Raw genomic sequence first — 18,104 nt, 5'->3', positions numbered from 1 at the left:
AAGTCTGCCTCTCTTCCCTTACTGAGGTATGGCAGATTCTTCCTGGGGTTGGTCATGTTTTTACTTTTCATTTTTAAGGACTTACATAGACCTGTAGACTGACTTAAAAGTTTGAACATAGCCCAGTTAAAAAATAGAGCACTTAGTTAGTGTCCCATCTTTTATGTTTAAATGACTGTCACCTAGCCAGTGTGGTTACATAGCAACTGATGGCTCCTTTGAAAATGACTGTGTGGAAGACCTAAGTTAAATTTATGTAAAGCTGTTTTAACGAAGGTGTTTATGTGAACTGTAGGCTAGAAACTAACACTCCAGGGATTTAGCTTGTTTTTTGGGGTGGAATACTGGTAAAGGACTTGTGCTCTTTGTAATGTTGTATATGTGTGTGGGGACTATGTAAGAGGGACATATTTATAAATAACATAAAAGAAACAAATCTGGGAAGAGAAACATGTTAAAACATTTGGGTCATGGTAATCAATACATTTTAGAGGCAGTGGGACATACAGGCATTAAATCACCTGGAGATGGACTTGTTTGCTGATGAAAACCGTATTTCAAGGTTCACTTGTTTAATATGTAGAAAAGGTGTCACCAAAATCTTCAAAAGGATGACATTTTGTTTTAAGGGACCTGCTTTTGTGTTTTACAAATAGAGACACAGGGTGAAACTCGGCCCTCCCTGCACAAAACTTGAGCAGATAGTTTTGGTGTGGGAAGCTAAAGAGGATTTTGAGTGGTGGAATCATTGAAAGAATGAGAAGGCAGGTTGTGGGGCTGTAGCACAGCCTCTATGCTAGTCTGCTAACTGGAGTAGCAACCACTACCCATCTGAGCCTCCTATGCATCTTCAATGCTGCATCCCCATACAACTGCCAAAACTTCCTTGAGTCTGTCTCCACTCTAGCTATATACCCACGTGCATCCACAATTTGGAAGCTTTGCCTGAGCTCGTTGTAAGGAGATGAATTTCCCCCATTATAAATGGTGCTAATAGTCCACTATCCCATTTCTTATATTTACAGAAGACTGACACAAATTCCTGATAGACCAATTCTCCGTTGATAAATTACAGGCTTTCTCTAACTAATTACCAACGTTTCATGCCCTTCCTTGTCTTAATGCATTTTTTTATGCTCAACTGCATAAATTGTCAAAAGATCAATCAGAGATCTTCACTTATACTGCATGTCAAGCACCAAGACCTCACTACAAACCAACTAGAGCAGCCGTTGTATTTCAAGGTCTAATGTTCTGTCTCCAGCAATGAAGGCAGTTACGTCTCAGTAGCTTTCACTGGGGAAAATGGGCAAATACTATAATAATCTCATCTACATAATGTTTCCTTATGTTGTGCAGAGAGGGAGAAAAGAGGAGCTTGGGCTACATTATCAGTTAGTATTCTCTGCTAGTAAAGTTATTATGCACTGTATCTTTAAAAGTCAGAGAAAGAGACATGCAGGAAGTTAGTAAGCAATGTTTCTGTTGTTGTTATCAGTCTCTGTCTGTACACCATTTCCCTCCCTAACAGGAAGAATCAGTTAAAGCAACCTTTATATTTAACATCTTGATTGCTGAACCAAATACAGACCTGGCTTAGTTACACTATGTGCCATTGATTTCAATTGTTGCTATATTTATTATTAAGAGAGAAGCCTAAAGCAAACCCCCACATCCAAATACCCTCACACTTCAGAGGGAATCAGACACTGCACACTGATATGGATTTTGCTTTTGGCTCACATCTCTATAGTGCATTTGAACACCAGATCCAAACATCCTTGAACTTTGAGATGGGGGTTCAAAATCCGGACTTAGATTTTACAGCTCAGGCTCATCTCTAACTATTATTATTTTTGTTTAATTATTATTCACTTAATGTCTTTGGTGCATTAAATGTGAATGAGGTGCAAGGTCACCTCCCTGAGGCGCTTACAGTCTGAATGAAATGGATGTACAATGAGAAACGACAACAGATCATAGGGGTTGGAAGAGGGCAACAAAAAACAAGCGGAAAAGGGACAAGAATTGACACATTGTTTTCTAGAAATAATAATAATAATAATAATTGAAAAATGTGAAACACTTCATTATTCCTTTTTTCTGTCTTTTGAGTGCATTTATTTTCCTTTTATTCTAAGACCTTTCAGCAGATGTACACTTGTCTGTATTGAATACACATGCACAAAGGTTAAGATTACCAATTTGATTGTCATTTTTACATAGCAATGCAAATAAAATTGGAATACAACATTGGCACTTGGACGATTTCTCTGTCTGTCTCATGCTCTCTCTTGATAGTTGCATTATTTGTACTCTGATTTGTCTTTCTCCTCCTCAGTATGCTCCATGGGTGGACCTAACACTTGTGCCCTCTCTCTGGTTATGCTTTGACAGCTGCAAGCCTCGGATGCCAATATCTTGAATGTATTTTTTCCATCATTGTCATCTGAGTCAGTGGCTATCTTCCAGGCAGACGTCTCCACCATGCCATGTGCATTACTAGTTGTTGGGGGAATACTTGCAGAGTTGGTGGTGGGTCACAGTGCCATTGGGCTGGTTTGCTCTTTGCAATCTCATTTATTTTAGACTCAAAACCAGCAAAGAATTTGCTTTCTAATATCTGCCTTTCTAGGGAAAAGGATTCTGCTCCAATATCTAAAGTGTTTAAAGATGTTTTTAGATCATCTGCTCTTGGCAGGAACCATGTCTTCTTCTGTGTCTTTTACAGTGTCAAGTACTGCCTTATGAACAGTCATAGTCCTACAATAGCTGTGCTGTCTTGTCTGCTATAGTTAAAGGTGTGTCAGCACATCCCTTTTTGTCTCCTATTTTCAGACCTTTGAAACTTGCTTATTCTGTGCAAATGGTTTGTAATTTCTCATCTAAGCACTGTTGGCACATGTGAAAATAGCACGTATAGGGTTAGATTGTCCATTTGTGATCTACTTAGAGGAAAGGGACAGTTCTGCTTCCCAAGAGTTAGATTGTGACCCACAGAGGGCTTGCCTACACAAAGCAGTAATGCACACTACAGAGGTGTGATTTCTAAAGCACACTAATGTGTTGTGCATTAATTGGTCCATGTAGACCAGGGGTTCTCAAACTGGGGGTCGTGACCTCTCAGGGGATCATGAGATTATTACTTGGGGGTCGCAAGCTATCAGCCTCCACCCCAAATACCGCTTCACCTCCAGCATTTATAATAGGGTTAGATATAAAAAATGTGTTTTTAATTTATAAGGAGGGTCACACTCAGAGACTTGCTGTGTGAAAGGGGTCACCAATAAAAAAGTGTGAGAATCACTGATGTAGGCCCTGCTGGAGTAAACTAAAAATTCCCTAATGCAGTTTAACATAGTGCTTGTTGAAACAGTACTAAGTTAAAGCACCCTGGGGAACTTTTAGTTCACACCACCAGGTTCTACACAGACCAATTAATGTGCAACACATTAGTGTGCTTTAGAAATTACACCCCTGTAATATGCATTACTCTTTGTGTAGACAAGCCCTGAGTCACAATCTCCCTCCCCATCTTCCTGCTGCTCCAGGAGCTGCCCATGGTCTAAACCCAATAAAGCATATGTTCCCCAACCCAGTAACGTATCTGTCAGGATCCAAGGGTCCGCCCCTGTTGGCCTACTTGTGTAAGTGCAGGACTTAGCAACTCTGTGGAGCCTGCTACTCCCTTCATGCTTGAAGTTGCAGTGTGACATACTTACTTCACAGTTCATGAAATACAAAATCATTTGCAATAAATTATAATTGTGCCTGTAGGAATGTGCTCTGCATACCATTCCTCTCTTGAACTCTGAAGGTTGCATACAGAGTTGGCAATTGCAATTTTCACATGATGATATCCTCTGAAGACAATTCAATTCTTATTTTTATTTCCACAGACAAAGCCCTAGGGTATGGAAAACTTTGTGTGAGGGGGCCAGAGAGAGATATGCACAAATTAATTGGAATCAAGCAATTTATTGAGGCAACATAGTGGAAAATGCTTTCTATTTTCTGTTGTAAGCAAAATGTTTTAGAACAAAAAAGATAACCTTCAGAGATAAGGCTGAAATGAAGCAAAACTTCTTTCAGTTCCTTTTTCACATTGAGGGCTGATTTTTATCAGAATACTCAGATGCATTTGGAAATGGAATCTAAGGGCAGGAATGGACCTTCAGTGTGCTTATGTGACTCTGCACATTAACTGGCCAATTATTTTTCCTATGCTTGTCAGCTACTGCTCTCTGAGGTTAAAGCTCAGCATGGTAGATTTATTTAGACAGACTTGTGTGTTTACAGCATGCAATATGTATGTATATAAGTGTGTGTGAATGTCTATATATACATATATAAAATATAGAGCACTTTATAGAACACTGCTTTTTTTTCATTTTTCTTTAATATATGGAATAAGAGAACACTTTAATCTATATGATTTATATCTTACATTTTCTCTTTCAGGAATTTACATGTTGTTTGTATAGTTATATGGTCAAGTTCTGTCTTTCCTCTGAAAAATCCCATATGTAATCCCACAAAGTTGGCTCAAGGATATGCACCTTCAGTCTTATTGATATATAGCCAGTTCTGATTAATATGAGGCCACTTACATTGCTATTAATGAACCAAAACCGGTCTGTATGTCTGAACAAAACCCACAAGTTTATAGTCTTATTAGCTGGGGAGCTGAACCCAGGCATTCCCCCCAGTCAGGCCTTTAACATAAACCAATCAAAGATGGTACAGCATTTTGTACAGAGCACACTGTAGGATTGGTCAGCAGGGATTCGTATGCTGGGTTTAATGTACACCGTACCCAATTTTTGTGCCACGCATGCAGATCACCTAGTTTCCCTCTAACCATAACATAGGCAGATATCAGCCACAGGGCTTGTTTGGTGTATAACAATATTCCAACCTCTTCTCTTAACACATTCTCTTTATATTTTCCCCATACACACCTGCCATAATTTAGCCCATGGTCTTGTTTAGTTGTATTTAATTTCATCAACAACATTCTGCATTGGGGCGATTTCACAATGAAGAGTCAGTCTGCGGCAGGGTCCTCTCTCTCCTGCCTCTGCTCAAGTCCACAAACAGCTCGGACACCTTCATGCTGGTAAAACACCCAGTGCAGTTTATTTCCAATGTTGGTTCCCACCCACCCTTGTACAGGTGTGGCCAAACCGTGGCTCGCAAGTCGCGTGCGGTTCTTTAAGGGGTCAACTGTGGCTCACGGAGTTCAGGGCTTCACCCCGCGCGGGCAGGGGACACAGCCAGCACTCACAGCTCCAGCCCTGCAGCGGGGGCACTGAGGCTCAGGGCTTCACTCTGCAGCAAGGCGAGCCGGCACTCATGGCTTCAGCCCCACAGGGGGCTTGACCTCACAGTGGGGCGAGCCAGCACTTGCACTTGTGCCTTCAGCCCTGTAGCTGAACTAGCTGTTGACGAATCCACAGGTATTCAAGATAAACCTCAACTAGCGATATTTGTTTGCTATGTTTCTGTGGATGTAATTGTGAAAGAAGAAATGTTGGACTTAGTGAAACTAAAAGAAACAGCCCGCGGTGTTGACATAAAGAATGCCCTTGACAAAGCATTGACAAATACTGATGTACTGCTGGATAAACTTGTCAGTGTTGCAACGGATGGAGCACCTGCAATGGTGGGGGGGGAAAGTAGGCCTTATTGGACTTTTGAAAAGCGATCCCAAATTTCCAGAGTTTCTCCCTGTTCATTGCATCATCCATCATGAACATCTCACAGGCAGATACTTCAAGTATGAAAATGTTATGAAAACAGTCCTGGAAATTGTCAATTTCATCCGCTTGAATGGGAAGACTCATCGACAGTTCAAAAATGTCCTTGAAGAGCTGGAACTTGAAGACAAACCTAATGACGTCTCTTTCTATGGTATTGGAAGGTAGTTATCAACCAGCAATGTCTTAAATAAGTTTGTGGAGCTGTTGGAGCCTATCAATGCTTTCTTTGAAGAAAAGGAAAAGTCCTATCCACAACTGAAAGATGAGCAATGGATGCAGGATCTGATGTTTTTCACTGATATTACGCAGCATCTGCAAACTCTCAATGTGGCACTCCAAGAGAAGGATAAGATTATTTCTAACCTTACTCAGACCCTCTTCAGCTTCCAGAACAAGTTAAAGCTTTTCAAAGAGACATAGCATCAAGAGACTTCAACCACTTTCCCCATATCAAGAATAGCGTAAACACATTCCCTGAAATCGAAGTAGAAGATCACATACTCGAGAAATACAGAGGTAAATTACAAGGACTGTTTGATGACTTTCAGACCAGGGTTGAAGACTTGCAGAAGCTGAGATCCTGCTTCACCTTTCTTGTAAACCCATTCATGGCTGATATGATCAACAATGCTATCCAGTTCCCAAAACCATGGTTACAGAAACAGCTACTGTAGAAATGGAACTACTGGAACTCCAGGAAGGCCAGGCTCTAAAGATGATGCATAAATCACAGTCTACAATTGAGTTCTGGAAGCAAATGCCAGGAATGAAGGATCCTCAACTCAAAAAGACTAGTGTGCGACTCATTTCAATTTTTGGCATAACATACTGCTGTGAATTGCTGTACTCCATGATGAAGTTTGTAAAATCTAAACATTGTGCAGCCCTTACAAATCAACATCTGACCGAGCTCCTCCATAGTGCCTTGATAACATATCAACCAGATTTCCAAAGATTTACGACCAGGATGGAGACCCACAAAGCCTCTAGGTCTAGCAGTAATTAGCCGTGATACAGTAAGTAAGATGTTATTATTTTAAAAAATGCATGTGTAAAGGTTGTTAGTGTCTTGCGGCTCTCAAACTTCTGAAGATTATTGTATGCAGCTCAGAGGTTCAGTACGTTTGGCCAGCCCTGTAATACAGCCTTAGACCTACAGTCTTAGAAGGCCCTCAGTTTCGGAGGCAATCAGGGAAGATCAATCAATCAATCTCTCTCTGTATCTGCTTCGCCCCCTTCCCCACTTCCTTCCTCTGCCTTTTTGTGTCCTCTCCCTAATGGCTTACTTAGCCTTTCAACTCTCCGCTACTCAGCAGTTAGGCACATTCTTCTTAACGAGGTCTGTTCTGCAGTGTTTAATTGGAGCTGCAGTGACCAGAGTGCTGGCTCAGCTGTTGTTGCCCAACACTCTGTCACATAGTCAAATAGGATTTTGGGGTCCTTCGTACCTAGGTCTAGTCACTCCTTCTGGGGTGGGGGTTGTTTGTTTTTAAATAAACAAAACCTATTCTTTTGTAGGGTTTTGGGGGTTCTCTATTATGGTTGTAAATATCATCTCCCAGCTGAAATAAAGACACTCTTTCCCCTGAGCATTATGGTCCATAAAAAAAATCACATTTCATGCACCGTTGTCATTGGATAATATATGATGTCCTTTGCTAATCCCTTCAGCAGTATGGTGCTAGACAGTTAATGCTCATTATCATCTGTTGGATGTCGACTCATAAAATTAAAAAATTAAATATTTTCAGTGCAGTTTCTAGGTGTCCATGGTACGAAACCAAAACAATTTATCTAACGTTTCAGCACTGAGACCAGGGATGGAATCTGCATAGACACTGAACTATCTTATCACTCAAAGAGCTGGTTGCTCCAGTTTGGGATAGAGGCTGTGTGAGGGAGATTGCATTTATGCTGCTCAGAATGCCCCTCTTCTGTGAGTAAATAGGTGTTGGTCACCAGAGCTGTCAGCTGGCAATTTACAGTATGATTTTTTTTTTAATCACTGCGGGGGGAGGGGAGCCATAGTGGGAAAGGAAATAGATAAAGGGTCCTCTTGTGTTTGCCACAACACAGTTTCTGTGCCTTTGTGTTCATATGGGATTTTAGGAAGTGATCTGCCTTGAATGAAGCTGATTTTCTCTGCTATGTTCCGTATAAAACATTTTAGCAGTTTTCCAGCTTTCGATTTGTTGTGGATTATAAGGCCTGTCTTGATTTTTGAGGGTTAGGGGGATGTAGAGACACCACTGAAGTCAGCCCTAAATCTCATCTGCAAGTCTGCGGTAGCATTGAAAGACTCAAGCTTTTAGATGTCTTCTGCTGCCAGGTTTCCTGATCTCTACTGTATAGACTTGGAATATTCAGATACATCATCTGCTGTCAATCACTATGAGAGAAGGAAGTGCCTTTGAAAGTCCTGAACCAATACCAAAATATACAGGTGGCTGTAGGAGGAGACCTTAGAAACTCACTAGTGACTGGCTAGTTAACAACCCCCGGATACCTAACCACCTAATGGCAACTCCAAACCTGTGGGATCCATCACATTTTGATGCTGTTCCAGGTAATATTGCCTCAGGACAGAGCTCTTTTCCTGGAAAGATATCCAAGTGTTAGACAATGGGCTCAGTTTCCATTCTATCCTATTTCAATATATTCCCATGTAGAGAAATACTGGATAAAACCCCCCACAATTCTGGAAACCATATCACAGTGCTGGCCAGGCAACAGTGAGACTGTCCCCAGAAGTGCTACTTTCCAACAGACATATAAAATGGCAGCCACTCAGCAGTTTGCATAGATTTGGCTGGGAAAACTGCCTGCTGCAAGACATGTATCTGAACATCTGCAGTTGGGAGGTACCCCATACCTCAGCCAAATCCATTCAGTTCATCTCCAACGTAAAGAAATATTGGATTCAGTGATAACTCAGTACCTCCAAATAGATATGCTTTCATCATCTTTTTTTCTCTATATCTGAGAGTGATGTGAATTCAACAAATTGAAGCAATTCTTTAGTAAAATCTACTGGGAGATCATCTGGGTACTTGTGACACAGATGTTTGCTACCTTCACTGACTTTGAAACTTGAAATGTTAGGTGAAAAATTTGTCAGTACACTAAAAGTTTTGTCAATATTTTTGTAAGCCTCGATCCAATGTTCTAATGAACTCTTCAGTTTGTCAAAGGCTGTGATGAAGGTATTAACTCTGAAGGCCTCCTTGTCACTGAATGAGTGGCCAGTTGCATCATCACATGCCTTCTTTTGCAGCCTTTGGCTGACTTATACTCATGGTTTGCAGTCCTTGCAGCTCCCTGAATTTCATATTCATCAAAACTATCCCGCATTTGTGGAAGAACAGTTCCAAGACTCCTCATTAGATTTACAGCAGTGGAAAGGTCAATTTGAGCACTTTGCAAATTTAGACTGCACCTGCTGAATGACTGAAGTATATCATTACAGACCTCTCACAAAATACCAGTTTCCAAAGTGCGCATTGCATCACTCAGGATCTTCGCATCTTTTCTTGTTGCTGATTTTTGAGATTCATCATCCTTGATGCTCTCTAGCGCTTCAAGGATGGTGGGGTATCCCAGAACAACTGCATTTGCAGCTTCAGCATTGGCACTCCACCATGCCCCTGAGAGTGATTTGGGCACTCCCTTCGGTAGTGAATCTCTAAGAATCATCCAATGACTGGTTCATGCAGAAAAAAAATTGTAAAATTTTTGGACAAATCAAAAAAAAAAAACTGCTTCAACACAACAGTCCATGGCAGACTGGCCAACAAGGTTAAGTGAGCATGCAGCACATGGTATGTAATCAACCAAAGCATTGCGCTCTTTTAGCGTTGCCTGCATCCCTGAATCTTTGCCACTTATATTACTTGCATTGGCATAGCTTTGGCCACAACAAAGGCTGATGTCAATCCCATTTTCGGTGAAGAAATCGAGTAGATACGAGGCAAGTTTCTCCCCTGTGGGGCTGGTGATGTTTATGAAGGTCATGAAATGCTCAACTGGTCTGTTGAGTAGCACATAACGCAATATGACAGTCAGCTGATCTACATGTGACACATCCAGTTTTGAGTTGACGGACACTGAAAAAAATCCCACATCTTTGATCTCATCTACAATGGCTGATAGCGTCTTCTTTGCCAGCAGTGCAATGAATTCATCACAAATAGTCTTTGATAGATATAATTGTATGGCCTTTTCCACAATTTGCATGTTTATTGATGTTCTGAGCTAAGAAAAGGTCGAACTTAGCGATTAGCTCTAGAATGCCAAAGTAATTGCCATTGTGTTTCGATCCAACAGTCTCATCTGAGACAGGGAATGGCAGACCACGCTCAGCAAGAAAAACTATGGTTTCAACTACGTGCCAGAGAATGTTCTTCCAATAAGCACAAGCTTCCAAAAACTGGTTTTCCATTTGCATATCAATTCTGCCACTAACTTTCTTTTGGGCATGGTACCTGACAATGTATGCTGCTGCTCACTCATTGTATGATTGGTAATGTGTGCAGTATTCTTCCAATCACTGAAGCCTGCTCAGAACATTCCCCATTTTTTGGTATCAGAAAACAGGTGGCAATAAAAACAATACACTTTCTTCTTAGAAGGCGAATAGATGAGCTATTGTCACTTGCCAGTCTGTTTGTTAGGCTTCACATATTCAAACATTGATTTTGTCAGATAATGATTCTGATTGGTGTACTCTCACTTTGTCAATGAAAAGTCAGCATCTAGATTCTGGCATTTCTGTGGGCCCTTCTCACTCCGATATGCAATGAGATCTTAAGAAGTCATGTCCCACTCGCCTGGATTACTGGAGAAGATATTTTTGCATTACTGTCACTGGGAAAGTCTTCAGAGGAGTGGGGTGAGACTTCAGCTAGAGAACTCACAGGAGGCTGCTCCTTTTCATTAGGCACAACAGGTTCACTTGGGTTGGTATTCGCCTGGACTTCCTCACCACCAGACTTAGTAGGACTACTTCTTGTCTTTGCCATTTTTCTTTGGCCTCCTTAAATTTCTGCCATCCTTCTTTCTTCAACATGGTTTCTATTGTCCAATGTAGGCCTACTGTGTACAAAGTTCAACATTTCTTGGGCCCACAAACACTTACTTAGCCTACAAAGACAAAATCGCAACCACCATAAATTGAATTCAGAATTTTGATGGATTCATTTATACAAAGAAATATCCAATGAGATAAAACATTTCCAATGGCCCGCTACTGTCTCTCAGCTGTTACTTCACTATGGAATGGAGAGCCTACAGTAGGGCCTAAAATTAGGAGGGCCTAAAAATAGGAAGGCCTAAGGCTATAGCCTTATTAGCCTATGGGTTAATCTGGCCCTGATTAGATATAGCATCTGGGCTAATTGTGAAGCATGTTCTGCCTGTGAAAACCACCTTTTGTTTATCACCTAGCATTTCAATTAAGAACTGAAACTTAAAAAAACAAACAAACGAAAAACAACAACCAAAACAGTCATAGTAACCACCCAAACCATGAAGAAAGTAAGAGGAAAAGACAAGGAGCACAGATCAGTTGGCAGTGTAATCTACCTCTATTTTATATATGATTTAGCTGTCTCCTGGTGAGCTTAGTGATTTCAATGTCATATTTAGATGTGAATAGATGAAAGAGGGGCAGGGGCCATCTTTTTGTTATGATTGTAGAGCGCCCAGTACAGTGGGGTCCTGGCCCAGAACTGGGGCTCCTAAGTGCCACAGCAATACAAATCATAAATAAGAACTTGGGTTTAGGTTCCTAAGTCAGTTATAGTTGGGCTTGGCAGATTTCAATTTCTTTTTTAATAACTTTGATGGATAATATCGAGGTTTATTTTAAGCTTTTTTAAATTTTTATCAATTAAAATTGTTATAGTTGTGGGAAATTTGTGGGGGTCAGACAATAAGGGGAATTGGACAATTATGTAATGACAGTGGAAGTTGAGATTCAAATAGTTATAACCATTAAAACACAAATTGTCAAAGTCGTGTCAAAATATACACAGTAAATATCCTTAAATCGTCCTCTAATAAGTTGTTAAGAAGCATCTTGCCTATTTGGAATTTATTATTATTATCAATGGAAATATTTTTAATCAGTTTATATGTATATGGTGAAATCGACATTTGCCGACATTTACAGCTAAAAATCTAATCCTTCCAAGCCTAGTAATAGCATAGACATCACTATGCTCATGAGCAAAAGTGTAACTGTCACAGAGCCTTAGGTTGGCAGATAGGATACTATATATAACTCTTTATATAAAAATGGTTTAAAAATGAATTCCCATTTGCATTTCTGGCTCCTACTCCTGGAGTATCATTTCATTTTTCCTTTTTTGCTTCTAAATCTGCTTTGAGGTGAGAAATTTTTCTCTAAATGGAAATTAAAGGAAATAATTTGATGTTTTTTAAAAACAACACACGTGTCTCTGTGCATGTCTGTCATCATCATTTTAATGATCATTTCACAACATTGTTGTCTCTGAAGTTAGCTCCATTTCAGCCACCCCCGGCTAATTATCATGCCGTTTTAGGGAGTATAATTTTTTAGGTAGAAATAAAGGAGTTTTTCTATAGGATCTCTGCAAAATGTAAGAACATCAGACATTTAATGGCAAATTAAAAAGAATCCACTGACACCCTGCAGCAAAAATATTAACATTCTGTATAAATACCTTTCTATGGAGTATATACAGAAGGTGTTGCTGTTTATTCCTCAATTGAAGATATCATCCCATATGTGACAGTGAGAGGTTCAGTCTGTAAAATCTGGGTTCAGATTCTGATTGTGTCAAAGTTGAGGGCAACTTGGCTTCAAGGCTGCTGATTTGTTAAAACTGTATCTAAAACTGGGATTGGATTTCAAACCTATCCCTTCCCATCTCCTTACATATATTCAGAGTTCAAGGGTGCTCACATTCAGAGCATTACTTTCAACCCATCACTAGTTTTTGGCATCACATCTGGCTACCGAAGTGATAATGATGAGATCATAAAGGCAGGAATAAATTGGCAATCTCTTGAGTGGCAAAGCTCCTGGATTTTGCTAAAGTGTCCTTAATAAATAAAGGAGGGGGCGGGGGAGAGAAAAATGACATGGTATGTGGACAAAATTGTTTCTAAATAGAGTAGGGCAGATTCTCATACTGGCCCTTTTACGTCTAGGAATGCTGAACCGTAACCCCATCACAGTGGCTGGGAATTAGCCCGACATAGAGGTTCCCCAGCCAAGCCACCTTTTTCCTGACCAAATCCCCTAGTGTGGGGGTGTAGGAACTGCTAGTCTGGCCCTGCAGTAGCTGTTGATTAGCACACCTCAGAGGGCTCCTCAGGTAGCCAGTGGAAGCCAGATTTGGCAGCTGGTTTGGGCCAAGAATCTGGGCTAGAATGTGTTTAGAGTGATTGATACAGAAGTGGCAGCAGCTTCTCTTTCAAGAAAATTAGATTTCAGAAATGTGATTCTAAAAATGGCACCTCCTTACTCAGCAGATCGGCTTTTAGAGTATTCTTAAGACTTATCTGCTTAATCTATTGATAAAACCAAGTTTTATTAGCATTTTATTGATGTAGAACCCATGCGGCTATGAATGAGCAAGCTAGATTGTATTCTGCCTTGTGTATTATCAGATAAATTCTAATTATTGAGTAATCTTTGCTATTGGTAGTGATAAGGAGGGCAAAGGAAACACAGCTTGTGTTTTTAGCTCCTAGGTTGATTTTGCAGTGTCAGCAGTTAGAAATATCTTATTTTGACTTGTAAATTGAGCAAATTTTATACGAAAGTTAATTAAAGTGAATAAATGTGGAACCCAGAAATGTTGTTTTTACAGTCACTTTTTTGTGTATAACTACACTTTTTAAGAGAGCAGTTTCACCTCAGCTTCCTCAAGGTATGATAAAAATAAGTGAATTAAAACAAGAATGTGATATTTCACCTATTTGTCAATTTCCCCTCAAGAGTTGGTAGTTGCACCATACCACACTTTCCACGACTCTCAGTTGGGGAGGGGGAGAAATAAAATTAAAATAGAGGGACAAAAGTTGGAAAAAAGTTTGAGCAAAGACAAGCACCATTTACCAATACAATCATTGCCAACTTTTGATTGAAAAACAATATCTGAACTAGGGCTGTCGATTAATCGCAGTTAACTCACACGATTAACTCAAAAAATTAATCATGTTTAAAAAAATTAATCGCGATTACTCGCAGTTTTAATTGCACTGTTAAACAATAGACTACCAATTGAAATGTATTAAATATTTTGGGTGTTTTTCTACATTTTCATATACATTGTATTCTGTATTATAATTGAAATCAAAGTGTATTATTTTTGCTTACAAATATTTGCACTGTAAAAATGATAAAAAAATAGTATTTTTCAATTCACCTCATACAAGTACTGTAGTGCAATCTCTTTGTTGTGAAAGTGCAACTTACACATGTAGATTTTTTTTGGTACATAACTGCACTCAAAAACAAAACAATGTACAAGTTCAGAGCCTACAAGTCCACTCAATCAACCTTCTTGTTCAGCCAATCGCTAAGACAAACATGTTTGTTTACATTACAGGAGATAATGCTGCCCTCTTCTTATTTACAATGTCACCAGAAAGTGAGAACAGGCATTTGCATGGCACTTTTGTAGCTGGCATTTCAGGGTATTTACGTGCCAGATATGCTAAAGAATCGTATGGCCCTTCATGCTTCGGCCACCATTTCAGAGGACATGCTTCCATTCTGATGACACTTGTTAAAAAAAAAAATGGGTTAATTAAATTTGTGACTGAATTCCTTGGGGGGCAATTATATGTCTCCTGCTCTGTTTTATCCACATTCTGCCATATATTTCATGTTATAGCAATCTCGGATGATGACCCAGCACATGTTCACTATAGATTTCACAAAACGCAAAGAAGGTACGATTGTGAGATTTCTAACCAACCCAAGATTTAAGAATCTGAAGTGCCTTCCAAAATCTGAGAGGGACGAGATGTAGAGCATGCTTTCTGAAGTCTTAAAAGAGCAACAGAGGGTCCTGTGGCACCTTTAAGACTAACAGGAGTATTGGGAGCATAAGCTTTCGTGGGTAAGAACCTCACTTCTTCAGATGCAAGTAATGGAAATCTCCAGAGGCAGGTATAAATCAGTATGGAGATAACGAGGTTAGTTCAATCAGGGAGGGTGAGGTGCTCTGCTAGCAGTTGAGGTGTGAACACCAAGGGAGGAGAAACTGCTTCTGTAGTTGGATAGCCATTCACAGTCTTTGTTTAATCCTGATCTGATGGTGTCAAATTTGCAAATGAACTGGAGCTCAGCAGTTTCTCTTTGGAGTCTGGTCCTGAAGTTTTTTTGCTGTAAGATGGCTACCTTTACATCTGCTATTGTGTGGCCAGGGAGGTTGAAGTGTTCTCCTACAGGCTTTTGTATATTGCCATTCCTGATATCTGACTTGTGTCCATTTATCCTCTTGCGTAGTGACTGTCCAGTTTGGCCAATGTACATAGCAGAGGAGCATTGCTGGCATATGATGGCATATATAACATTGGTGGACATGCAGGTGAATGAGCCGGTGATGTTGTAGCTGATCTGGTGAGGTCCTGTGATGGTGTTGCTGGTGTAGATATGTGGGCAGAGTTGGCATCGAGGTTTGTTGCATGGGTTGGTTCCTGAGTTAGAGTTGTTATGGTGCGGTGCGTGGTTGCTGGTGAGAATATGCTTAAGGTTGGCGGGTTGTCTGTGGGCAAGGACTGGCCTGCCTCCCAAGGTCTGTGAAAGTGAGGGATCATTGTCCAGGATGGGTTGTAGATCACTGATGATGCGTTGGAGAGGTTTAAGCTGAGGACTGTAGGTGATGGCCAGTGGAGTTGGGGCCTGTCTTGTAGCAGGAGGCTTCTGGGTACACGTCTGGCTCTGTTGATTTGTTTCTTTATTGCCTTGTGTGGGTATCGTAGTTTTGAGAATGCTTGGTGAAGATCTTGTAGGTGTTGGTCTCTGTCTGAGGGGTTGGAGCAGATGCGATTGTACCTCAGTGCTTGGCTGTAGACGATGGATCGTGTGGTGTGTCTGGGGTGGAAGCTGGAGGCATGAAGGTAGGCGTAGCGGTTGGTGGGTTTTCGGTATAGGGTGGTGTTATGGGCACCCGCATGGCCCCACAATATGCCAACATTTGTATGGCTGACCTGGAACAACGCTTCCTCAGCTCTTGTCCACTCACGCCCCTTCTCTACCTACGCTACACTGATGACCTCTTCATCATCTGGACCCATGGGAAGGAGACCCTGGAAGAATTCCACCATGATTTCAACAGCTTCCACCCCACCATCAACCTCAGCCTGGACCAATCTACACGGGAGGTCCACTTCCTAGACACTACCGTACAAATAAGCGATGGCCACGTTAACACCACCCTATACCGAAAACCCACCGACCACTACGCCTACCTTCATGCCTCCAGCTTCCAACTTTCATGTTAAAGAGATATCACTACATTACTTGCATTAGGTGAATTGAAAAATACTATTTCTTTTGTTTTTTTATAGGGCAAATACTTGTAATAAAAAATAAATATGTGAGCACTGTACACTTTTTATTCTGTTTTGTAATTGAAATCAATATATTTGAAAATTTAGAAAACATCAAAAAATATTTAAATAAATGGTATTCTATTATTGTTTAACAGTGTGATTAATCACGATTAATTTTTCTAATCACTTGACAGCCCTAATCTGAACCCATTCATTCCATTCCTCTTTCTGATGGCATGTATTAATTTGTAAATAATGAACAAATCTGGCACTGCAGTAATAGTTAGAATTATCTGGATAAAAGAGAGGTCCAGAGCATTTTAATTGATCACACGTCAGTACAGTGTGAGAATATAATAATAATGCACATCACTGTAAGTAGCTGAGCTACTGGCAAGTGATTGGGTGTGACTAGGATTGGGCTTCTCCTTAGGGATCCCGTTTATAGCTTTTTGAGAAATAAAGTGATTGGGACAGACAAAGCAACAAAGCCAGTTTCTCTGTTAAATCTATTAAGCTATGGTTGGGCAGAGAGTATAAAAGAATAATCTCAACATGGCTAATCTTAAGTGTTGTTAAAGTCCCTTTGTGGTTTCATCGATATAAATGTTTTATAGATGTAGTAATTGACAAGACAGTGGATATAATCAACATACATTGAGGACAAGCCAAAAACAGTATGAAAGAGAATAATGTAATAATAGAACAAATCTAAAAACATGACACACACAACTTAGCCTTTCCTGCCAGACACAGTTTTGAACTCTGAGGCTATATTCTTCTGTTTGCTTCTGAATCCTCCCGTACAGTTTGTTCAAGGTAGAGCAGAGAGTCCGATAATAAGTCATGCTATCTAGCTACTTCGTTGTTGTGTGCACCTGTGCACTATCAACAGCATGTGATAGCACACATGCTGGCCAGTCTGTGAAGCTGGAATTTAGGTTTGGATCACCTTGGGGCTGCCAACTGATGTGCCAAGACTACTTCTGCCCCTTCTTTCCCTGCCAGCTGAGGACTCCAGCACCGTGTCTTGTTGAGCCAGACACACCCGTCTGCTCCAACATAGACCCAGGGTCTGAACCATGTGCCCCAAAGCTGCAGACTTAACTGAAAGCAACTTAAGAAGTGTTCCTGTCTTTAACACTCAAATGCTCAACTCCCAATGGGGTCTAACCCCCAAATAAATCTGTTTTACCCTGTATAAAGCTTATACAGAGTAAACTCATAAATTGTTCGCCCTCTATAACACTGATAGAGCGAGATGCACAGCTGTTTGCCCCTCCCCCCCCCCGGTATTAATACATACTCTGGGTTAATTAATAAGTAAAAAGTGATTTTATTAAATACAGAAAGTAAGATTTAAGTGGTTCCAAGGAGTGACAGACAGAACAAAGTGAATTACCAAGAAAAATAAAATAGAACACGCAACTCTATGTCTAATACAGTAAGCAAACTGAATACAGATAAAATCTCACCCTCTGAGATGTTTCTTTCACAGACTGGACGCCTTCCTAGTCTGGGCACAGTCATTTCCCCTGGTACAGCCCTTGTCCCAGCTCAGGTGGTAGCTAGGGGATTCCTCATGATGGCCGCCCAATTTGTTCTGTTCCATCCACTTATATATCTTTTACATAAGGCTGGAATCATTTGTCCCTCTCTGGGTTCCCACCCCTCCTTCTCAATGGAAAAGCACCAGGTTAAAGATGGATTCCAGTTCAGGTGACATGATCACATGTCACTGTAAGACTTCATTACCCACTTGCCAGCACACATGTATACAGGAAGACT

Source organism: Emys orbicularis, chromosome 9 (genome assembly GCF_028017835.1).
Source record: "Emys orbicularis isolate rEmyOrb1 chromosome 9, rEmyOrb1.hap1, whole genome shotgun sequence".
NCBI lineage: Eukaryota > Metazoa > Chordata > Testudines > Emydidae > Emys > Emys orbicularis.
This window is presented reverse-complemented; position numbering follows the sequence as displayed.